Raw genomic sequence first — 10,786 nt, 5'->3', positions numbered from 1 at the left:
TATAGATCTACAGGTGGTGAGAGGGTTAAATACAAAGCCTTTTAGTAAAAGGTACCATTAAATATATTATTGTGCAGCTGCAGATTGGACCGGGTCAGGTGAGCTGTCTATTAAACTTCAGTAAAGATCACAAGGCTGTAAAGGAAGCAGGAAGGTGAAAAATACAAGGATATAGGTGCATGCTGCCCGGAAACTAGCGAGGTACATGCAGGGAACTAAATGCAGTCACCTGCAGAGGGCACTTACCGTGGATCTGCAATAGGGATCCCCCAAACTGTAGTCCCCAGGATATAATCTCAGAGCAGTGGATAGATTTCCAGGAGCAAACCGAGCAGTGCCAAGTACAGTGTCAACTGCCTCAGTCCCCGCAGTAAGGAGATCTGCGCAGCTCCGCACTCACAAAGGGAGCTCTGAAGGGTAATGTTAGCGCCACCTAGCGGTCTTGTGAAGAACTACTGTATAGCCGTTGCGTGTGTGCAAAAGTGAATAGGGAGGCTAAATATTTACTTTTGTTCATGCGATCATTAGTTATTTATTTATTCTTATTTTATTTTAGTGGTATTGATCTTTGGTCTTCTAAAATATGCAAAAATGTTTTTTAATCAATAATAATAGGAATATTTAATGCTGTTAGTCACATTAGTCAGTCGCCTTTGCACAGCTGTGCTAGGAAATAGAGACATAAAACCCAATTCTTTATTTCACGATCCAGATAGATCATTTAATAAAAAAAAAAGTTTCCAATTTACTTCTATTATTACATTTACTTTGTTCTTTGGATATCTTTTGTTGAAATGGAGGTAGATGGTTCAGAAGCGTGCACATGGCTGGAGCAATATCTGGCAGCAAGAATACTTTTAACAATGTTATACATTTGCACGAGCTATGTGCACACTACCTACCTAGGTCTCTTCTTAAACAAAGAATACAATGGGCTTGATTTATCAATCAAGAGAGGAGAGGGGCGGACATATTCACCCTTCTCCACCCCAGCTCTCCTCTGGCTGGCAGCAATCCGCTGGCCAAATATTTTGCGCTTGTGTGCAACACCGCCATCTATCTGAGCACACCCAATCATGCACGGGCAGGAGCTGTCAATCTCCCTGGTCGGACAACACGGGAGATTGAAATTCTCCACCTAAGAAGTAAAGAAGAGGGTAGGAAGCAGCGTTCTGATGACCTCTGCTTGATAAATCCTGACGGCAGGTTCTCTTGAGAGAACCTGCAGTCATGGGGAGGAGAGGGGCTTGATAAATCGAGCCCAATGAGTACGAAGTAAATTTGTTTATACAAGTAAATTGGAAGTGTTATTTTTAATTGCTCTGTGCGAATCACAAAAGAAAGATTTTGGGTTTCATGTGCTGCGCTCACACTATGCTTTACTATGATCAAATGTGATTTCACTGAACTTTTGTGAGATTTCATAGTAAACTTCCTTAAACTGAGTAGCAAAATAAAGTGACTGTGCCTTGCAGTTCTGAGGGCAAGCATTCTGATTGGTTAAAGTCCCTTTACAACAGGATATAGCTACTGAGGAAATTTTAAAGGGACATTCATTGTACACTAGATTTTTCTGTGCATAAATGTTTTTTAGATGATCAATTTATATACTCTGGGAGTGTTTTTGCAAACATGTATAGTTTTGCTTATTTTTAAATAACATTGTGCTGATTTCAGACTCCTAACCAAGCCCCACAGTGCCACATGTATACGTACGTTTACAGACTACTGCTGATTCCTGTTTATTTTATCTATCTTTTCATATGCAGGGAAGGAGGGTGTGTCTTCTCTTCCTGTTTTCCCAGTCCCTTTCAATGGGTGTCCCAGCCTAACCTCATCAACAGTGCTAAACTGAGAGCTTCTAAGCTTTTAAAAGGTTTTATACTGGATTTTTAGATCAGTATCTGTGCATATTCTTCTTTATAGTAGTGTCTATTACATGCAGTTATATGGAAATTGGTGTATACTCTCCCTTTAAGGGAAAAAATATTTTTTTACAAAGAGATGTTCATGTGATATTTTCTAGTCAAATTTACAGATACATTGCATCAATTTCAAGAGATTCAATATGTGGGCATCCAATCTCTTTAGCCAATTAAAAATGAGTACCTATGGATGATTTGTCTATTAGCATAGTGTTTCTCATACTGTGTGCCACGAGAGAGTCAGAAGTCTGCCACTAAATTTTGATAACAATAAATATTTTCATGCAAATTACAGCACACATTTGCCTATCTATACAATAATATTTGTATAAAAAAGTTCCCCAGACTAACATGTAATCAGTTTACATTTCCAAGCTTGTTTCTCCTCTAATACCTGTATTTTAATAGGCTGTTGTTATGATCTTGAGGCCATTTGCTACACTCTAGCAAGTCAGCTTTAGGAGATGAGATACGAATGAGATACAAATTATAGCTTCTATAATTGGAGTTACATACGTTGTACCTCAAAGCTATCTGGGCAGCCTAAAGGAACTATGGCTTTCTATTAGAATCATTCTGGCATATGCAGTTGTCTTTATGCCCACAGTGAACAAATGACCACTGGTGAAAGGATCTCTGTATGCTAAGTAGTGCTTGCAGCTTGGACACAATACATCACACCCCCAGGGTTCAGGCCCCTGCTACTCAATGTAAAATTTAGAATTTGCAATGGGAGTGCGCACAGATTACTGTGAGAGGTGATTTTCATACCATGTATAATACTGCAAACTTGTAGTTAAAGTGAATGTAAAGTCAGCATGGTCTCTAAAGTTCACATTAACTTTAAAGTTAAAATAACAGCACTTTAATTCATAATTTTTTTTTAAAGATTGTAATTGCCGAGTATTTTAATTTAATATCCTCGCATTCGTAATTATAATCGTCCGCCCGGCATTTTTCATCATTGATTGACAGGGTAGGCTCGATCATCAGAACCAATAAATGTATTTTTCACGGGGGGACCAAACCCCATTTGCTGTCGTCACGCGTCTGTACTGCGCTTGCGTTAGTCAGTTCTGACAACGATATCTGAAGCTCATGCACATTTCGCGCATGCGCAATTACAGTTATCGGACTGTGTGAGGTGTTTAGCATCGCTTGGAGCGCGCATTGCCACTACGTAAACAGCGGGTGGGACCGCTGTATACGTAGGATTGAATAAGACAAGGAAGTTGCGGGTGGGAGGAGCTGGTAATTATAAGAGACTAAATTTCATATTATAATATAAAATTTATTATACATTTTATTAAAAAATGAAAGTGGCGGTTTAATTGATATAGTGATAAGCTATTGAATGATACTTTCATATCCTAAAAAATTGACATTCACTTTAACTACATGAGAATCCAATATTAAGAACATTGGTGGAATACAACAGACATTCACATTACCAAGTTTGCCATAGTCTGAAAAATTTGAGAACAAATGCATTAGCATATCTTTTCCTAAAAGTTTCAAAGAATAATGTTGTATGACAAGACCTGATTGTATGAGGTGGGCAGCAGCAAATAAGTAATGAGCCCTAACCCATAAAAATAGCTGACAGTTTAGTAGTTCATAGACTTGCTCATACAGGTGAAAAGTACCTATATATAACCCTTTCCCTAACAACCAATTAACATTTAACATTTAATGTTGCCACAACAAACATACACATATTAAAATACAACAATAAGAAAAGTGTATAATCCAATGTAAACAACATTATTATAGATCTAACTGGCTAAGTAGAAAGGGTAACTACAAATGTGGAAGTAGGCATTGTAATGCATGTGCTAGTGTACTATTAGGAGATACTTTTGTATCAACTTTTGCTAATAGGCAATATAATATTAATGTCTATGCCAATTGCAAAAACACATTTGTAGGGTACATTTTAACTTGAAACTTGTTTATATGTCAGTATGTGGGTAAGACCTCAAGAGAAGCCAGAACTAGATTTGGGGAACGTGTGGAAGATGTGAAAAATTATAACAAGGACTCAGCAGTAACTAGTCATTTCAATAGTTTGCATTTCACAAATGTAGCTAATGTGTCAATGCAGATTATAGATGGTGCAATTGTCTCCTCTAGGGGAGGTGATAAACACAAAATCCTGGTTAAAGAAAAGATCTATTCTGGATTTTGAAGTTAAAGACACATGTTCCTCTAGGTATCAACAAGGAATATGATAAAAAAATTTTTATAGATACAGTAATTGACTTAGGGAGATCTTGCTTTTTGTCTCCTAATATCCTGCTGCTGATTTACAGTATGGTGGTAGTAGGATTAAACTAGGGATCATTGCTGTCTCTCTCATTGTTATCTCTATAGGATTAGTTTGTAAATATTTAATAATTATTAATGTCACTATCAAAATTGTCACATCAGTATAAACTGGAAGAAACGTACATTCACCTTTTCAAATTAAGGGGGTCATATTTTACATTTTCTTTATGAATACCCTATTGTGTACATAGTATACCTAAATTGGGTTACATTTCTTATAGCAATTATATTGTGAGTCACATTTGTGTTAGTTGAATGTAATTTTATATATTCCACATATATTTGTACTTGTTTGCTAAAGGAATAGTATATTTTCATCAGGCAGTGGAGTTGATCTATAATAATGTTGTTTACATTGGATTATACACTTTTCTTATTGTTGTATTTTAATATGTGTATGTTTGCTGTGGCAACATTAGATGTTAATCGGTTGGTAGGGAAAGGGTTAAATTCCCTCTCTATATATAGGTACTTTTCACCTGTATGAGCAAGTCTATGAATAAGCAGAACTAGGGGGCGCAAAACGCGTCAGATGGTGTTCCTCCATGTCTGTTTCCTTGTCTACTATATGGATTGATATTTTTTTATGGATTTTTCAATAAATTTGACATTTTATTCAACACATTGAAGGAGTGCCTGCACACAATTTCATACATACCCATGGAACGCCCATCTTCAGCCCATTTTACGAAAAAACAATTACGCTTTGTATTTTGTACTTTAAGTATGAAATTCTTGCTTTTTTTGCACATACAGTGTACTTAACTTACGATTTACACTGTGCATAGTTAATACAATTTATTCCTGTGTAATTTACATACAGATTTTACATTTTTGGTGAACAATTTTGTTACGATTTTTGATGCACCATAACAATACACATGTTCCCTGCTTATTATTGTATGAATTGTTCAAATATTCATCTAGTATGATTAAAATGCAAATTGTATTGTGCACTTTTCATATGAAAACGTAGTATATGCCCCTTAGCGAGATCCCCTGTTTTCAGGGTAAAAAGAGGCTTTAGATAATTCCACATGGGAAATCGAAGTACTGGTGAGTATTCTTTCATAATCTCACCAGCCCAAATACCTTTAGATCATCAGGAACATAATGTCTATAAACTAACCAATTTACTCTACATATATTGCATTTTATGTTTTATTTTTGTTCTATCTTTCTGTCTGTCTATTCGTTTGTCTTTCTGTCTATCTGTCTATCCACAGATGTTCATACATATTCCCACGTTTAACTTTCTTTTTATAATTTATTAAAATTTCCTGTCTTTCCGCTTTACTATTTTACAGCCAGATTACGAGTTTTGCGTTATGGCTGGCTTGCTAATAACTTGCAAGTTATTTCCACCACTCACTTTTAATATCGCTGCTATTACAGGTTTTCAAAAAATGCTTGTGCGGGCGATATGGTTTTGTTGAGCTCCATACCGCACCCAAATACAAGCAGTGTTTTGACATGCTCATGCATGATTTCCCCATAGACATCAATGGGGAGAGCCGGTTAAAAAAAAGCCTAACACCTGCAATCGTGGTCATGGTTGTCCTTTCCTGGCTGGACTCCTCCATAGTCACCCAGGCTCTTGTTAACTCTGGTGCTGCGGGTTATTTCATTGACAGTGCTTTTGTATCAAAGCACTTGTCAGGTTAGGAAATGTCCAGAAGAAGACCCAAATGCTAGGGCGAACTTTTTTTTTTTTAATATTTTATTTATAGCCAACATGTGGTATTGTGGACAAAAGGAAATAACATAACAACCAAAAAAACACCACACAGGGTGAAATAATATAAAATACAATTAATAGCATTGTAAGATACCATAGCATACATCAATACATCATTATCGAGTACTGTAGCAGTTTATATTGGACATGATTGTATTCAAGTAACCACTTTTATCATTTGTGTAACAAATTCTTCTACACAGTCAATATCTTATTAATACTACAATGTTGGTTTTTAACATTTTGGGGATCACTCTACACCTAGCTACCTCAAACAACAAAACAAAAAACAAAAACAGAAACAAAAACACCAAAAAAAAAAAAAAAAAAAAAAAAAAAAAAAGGGGAAGCCCCAAAATAAACCAAAATAAAACAGAGCCGAGCAGGGAAAGATACAAGAGGGAAATGGAGAAGAGAAGAAGAAAAAGGGGAAGAAAAACCCCCAGGAGCTCCCTTCCTCAGTCCCACCCGTTGCCGCCATCTATATCTTTATCCGAGTACTATCCAATCAGCAGGGAAATCTCCTAATAAGACCAAGTCCATAAAACTTTCTGAGTGCAAAAAGGGAAACAGTATCGATTTTTGAATACCAATTGGGTACGATTTAATTATAGGCAACCACCCAATTAAAAATTGTTTGATTTTTTTCTCTTTCAGAAACCTAGAATGATAAGATTCAAAAATAATCTGATTTTGGATTTCTTGAAGGACTAATTTTAATGGGGGGGCTCGCTTAGCCTTCCAATTTTTAGCTATTAGATGTCTTACTAATAAGATTATAGTATTTAATATACTCAGACCTAACGAAGAACCCGGGATCTGGGTATTTAAAAAGAATATGCTCTCGGGGCTCTAAGACAACATTTAGCTGATACTGCTTATTGAACCAAAAAACCACCTTCTTCCAAAACTGTAAAATCTTTGGGCAATACCAATACATATGTACCAAATCTGCTGCCATCGATGAACACCGAGGGCACACGAACAATAGCTGGGAAGAAAATCTTGAGAGCCTAGCCGGAGTTAAATAAAAATTATTTATAAGTTTAAAATGAGATTCCCTCCAACTCATCGGGATTTGATATTTACTTATCATAGTACAGCTTGCTATGATTTTATCCGTATTTGTATCTGGCAGATACAATAACCAAGACTCACAGGTCTTACTCAACAAAAATAGACTTTGTTTGGCAAGCATTATGTCATACATCAAGGATATGGAAGTATTCCCGGCTCTGAAGATTTTCATCCAACTCTTCACCTCAGCCCACTCTATCTCCCTATTAACGTCCCAATTCCATTCCTGTATATAGTGTCTTATTTGTAAATACGCATAAAAATTATTACTATGAAGACCAAACTTATGCCGAAGATTCTCGAACGTTAATATATACCCCTCATCTGAGAAAAACTGTTGAATGACTGTGAGGCCCTTTTCGGCCCAGATCTGAAATACTAACTGGTGTATCCCAGGGGAAAAATTTACGTTACCCCTTATTGGCAAGAACTCTGAAAAAGAAAAGTCCATTTCTAATATAATACACAACTTCTGCCAGCCTATTACTACATTCTTTAATGACACAAGACCAGAAATATTTGCCGGGAGTTTCTTTACTGGACAATGCAAAATAGCTTTTAAAGAAAAAGGATATGCCAGATAGCTTTCCAGGTCAATAGTAGAAAAGATATTAATATCTGACAGCCAGTCTAATGCAATCCTTGCCAACATAGTAATATTATATAAATAGACATTAGGTAAGGCCAGTCCTGCCATTCTACAAGGTTGCATTAATTTTTTCAAAGCAATACGCGGCTTCTTATTTTTCCATATAAATTTTGAGAAAGCCCTATAAATAGCTCTAATTTCACCTTTGGGAATCAAGAGAGGAAGATTTTGTAGGAGATATAACAAGCGTGGAAAGACAATTGTTTTTATTACATTTACCCTTGCCGTTATCGATAGCGGGAACTGCACCCACACTTCCAGGTCAGATTTGATTTTCTCGATAAGAGGGGCAAAATTAATACTATACCAAGTTTTAGGGTTAGAATTAAGGTATATACCCAAATACTTCAATGTATCTACTTCTTTAAAGGGTAACTTTTGTAGGCTAAACCCTGATCTCTTTATCCACATCAGTTCACTTTTCCCACAGTTAATTTTATACCCTGAGAAAGAACTATATGTCTCCAGGCATGATAGAACAATTGGGATTTCTTGAGATGTATTCTCCACACATATCAACAAATCGTCTGCATACAAAAGGATTTTAAGATTGTGTTCCCCCAGTCCAATCCCCTTGATAGAACTTCGTAGCCAGATTGCCAGTGGCTCGATAGCCATATTAAAAAGTAGGGGAGATAATGGGCACCCCTGTCTAGTTCCCCTACCAAGCTTAATCTGCGGAGATAGAACCCCATTAATCAACAAGTATGATATTGGGTGTTTATACAAATTCTGAATAAATTGGGAAAACTGATCTTTAAATCCCATTTCTGCTATAACTCTAAAAAGATGTTTCCAGACAATAGAGTCAAAAGCTTTCTCAGCATCCAGTGTGATAATAGCTGAGTCAACTCTACTATAGCTCGGGTTTTTCTCAGAATTCCATACAAAATCCAGGTAATTAATTATTTTCCGAATATTCTTAGATGAGTTTCTAGCCTTCATGAAACCTACCTGGTCTGAATGTATAAGTTTATCAAGACATTTAGAGAGTCTTTCCGAAATAATAGCCGCAAGAATTTTATAATCAGCATTCAAGACTGATATTGGTCTATAAGAAGCTAACTCCTCACTATGTTTATCCTTTTTCAAGATCAATGAAATATTTGCTGCAGAAAAAAATTTAGACGGCACCATATTCATAGCATAATAACTATTAAACAGTTTTTCCAGTGTATATTTAATATCATCCGCTAATATTTTCAAGAATTCTGCTGGGAGACCATCAGGGCCAGCTGCTTTATTCAGTTTAGCCTTATCTATGCCTTTAAGAATCTCATCAACTGTAATTGGACTATTTAAAGCCACCAATTCTACTTCAGATACTTTCGGCATCTCAATGTTTGCCCAAAAATTTTCCAAATTTAACTCCTTAATACCTGGAGTTGTATAGAGCTTCTGATAATAATTATAAAACGCTTTGCTGATATCTTCCATCTCTGTATATCTATGGTTCTCATCATGGATAGCAAGAATATAGTTCTTTCTCTTTCTATTTTGTACCAGTCTCGCTAGATATTTCGCCGAGGTACCATGTATACCACTATAAAGAAGACTAGTTTTTAACTCTTCTTCTTGAGATTTACTTTTCAAAAAGATATCTCGGGCTTGCCTAGCTTTGATATAATTATCCCAATTAATGTTCCCATGCTCTGAAATAAACTTTCTGTAAGAATTTCTAACCTGATTAGAGAGTTGTATTTCCCGAGCATTCATTTTTTTTCTTTGGGTACAAAGATATGCCTTAATTTCCCCGCGCAGGAAGGCTTTCGAAGCTTCCCAGAATATCTCTATTTTATCATAGTAGGAACTGTTATAACCTGAGTACTCTTTCCACTTCTGTCTTAACCACTGTGTAAATCTTACATTATTTACCAGATATTTAGGGAAAAAAAAAGACGAATTTTTGTCCTTCGGCTGCAGAATAGCATCAAAAGAGATCGATATTATAGCATGATCTGAGATCATTATATCATTTATACATGACTCTGTTTTTAAGACAGATAAGGACTCAGCAATCAAAAAAAAATCTATCCTTGAAAAGGTTCTGTGGACTTTAGATTCACATGTATATGTACGAGAATCCGGGTGCTTTATTCTCCAGATGTCTACTACCTTTAATTTATGGCAAAATCTCTTAAAATATTTAGCTTGTTTATTATATTCTAGAGAATTTCTTGACCCATGCCTCTCCAAATCAGGACATAGAGACATGTTAAAATCTCCTCCAATAATCAAATTTTGATTAATGTAAGGAAACAGCTTTATCCTCATTTTTTCCCAAAATCCAATAGAGAGCCTATTTGGGCCATAGATATTGCACAATACTAGTCTTGTGTCATTAATTTGAATATGAACTAACAAATATCTTGCATTCTCATCTCTCTCTATATTCACCAGCTTATAAGAGAGGTTTTTATTAAAAAGTATCGCGACCCCATTTTTCCTAGCTATACTGGGGGTGGCAACTACCTCGCCCACCCATTTAGATTTGAGTTTTGGGATTTCTTTATCTTTAAGGTGCGTTTCCTGCAAAAACACTATACTTGGGTCTGATTTACCAAGTCTTTTAATTATTAGTTTACGCTTAATGGGGGATGTGACCCCTCCCACATTCCAAGATAAAATCTTCAGATTACCTAATGATATCATCTTACCACACACTTTATTAAAACGCCCATATCCCTGCCCTGCAGGTCACCCCAGCCCAGATAAGATATTAATTGAGAGAGGGGGAAGAAGAGAAAGAAGAAGGGAGAGAAAAGAAGAAGAACGAAAAAAAAACAAAAAAAAAAAAAAAAAACAAAGAAACTGGGGGAGAGAGCCCACAGCAGAGAAGGAAAGAGGAAAGGCGAAAGAGAAAGAGAAAGAGAAAGAAAAAAAAAAAAAAAAAAAAAAAGACACTGGGGGAGAGAGCCCACAGCAAGGAGGGAAAGAGGAAAGGAGAAAAAAAAAACAAAAAAAAAACTACTGCATCACAACATCCAAACCATAAAACAATACAAAAAAATGTATTAAACCACACTAGCAGAAACATCCTTACTAGTGGAGACATCCTATTAACACTTC

The 10,786-nt window shown here is 36.0% G+C and overlaps 1 protein-coding gene across 1 annotated transcript in view; it reads right to left on the bottom strand.

Moving 5' to 3' along the window:
* The window catches only part of SEMA4G (semaphorin 4G), a 531,345-nt gene extending 530,960 nt beyond the window's left edge, over window positions 1–385 (bottom strand). Inside the window, exon 1 of the mRNA XM_053692470.1 lies at window positions 247–385. The gene's annotated coding sequence lies outside the window, so the exon portion shown is untranslated. The remainder of the gene's footprint in view (window positions 1–246) is intronic.
* Between the last annotated feature and the right edge of the window lie 10,401 nt (window positions 386–10,786).

This window comes from Bombina bombina, chromosome 9 (assembly GCF_027579735.1).
Source record: "Bombina bombina isolate aBomBom1 chromosome 9, aBomBom1.pri, whole genome shotgun sequence".
Classification (NCBI taxonomy): Eukaryota; Metazoa; Chordata; class Amphibia; order Anura; family Bombinatoridae; genus Bombina; species Bombina bombina.
Note: the sequence above shows the minus strand (reverse complement) of the source record. Positions and strands in the feature narration are given on the sequence as shown.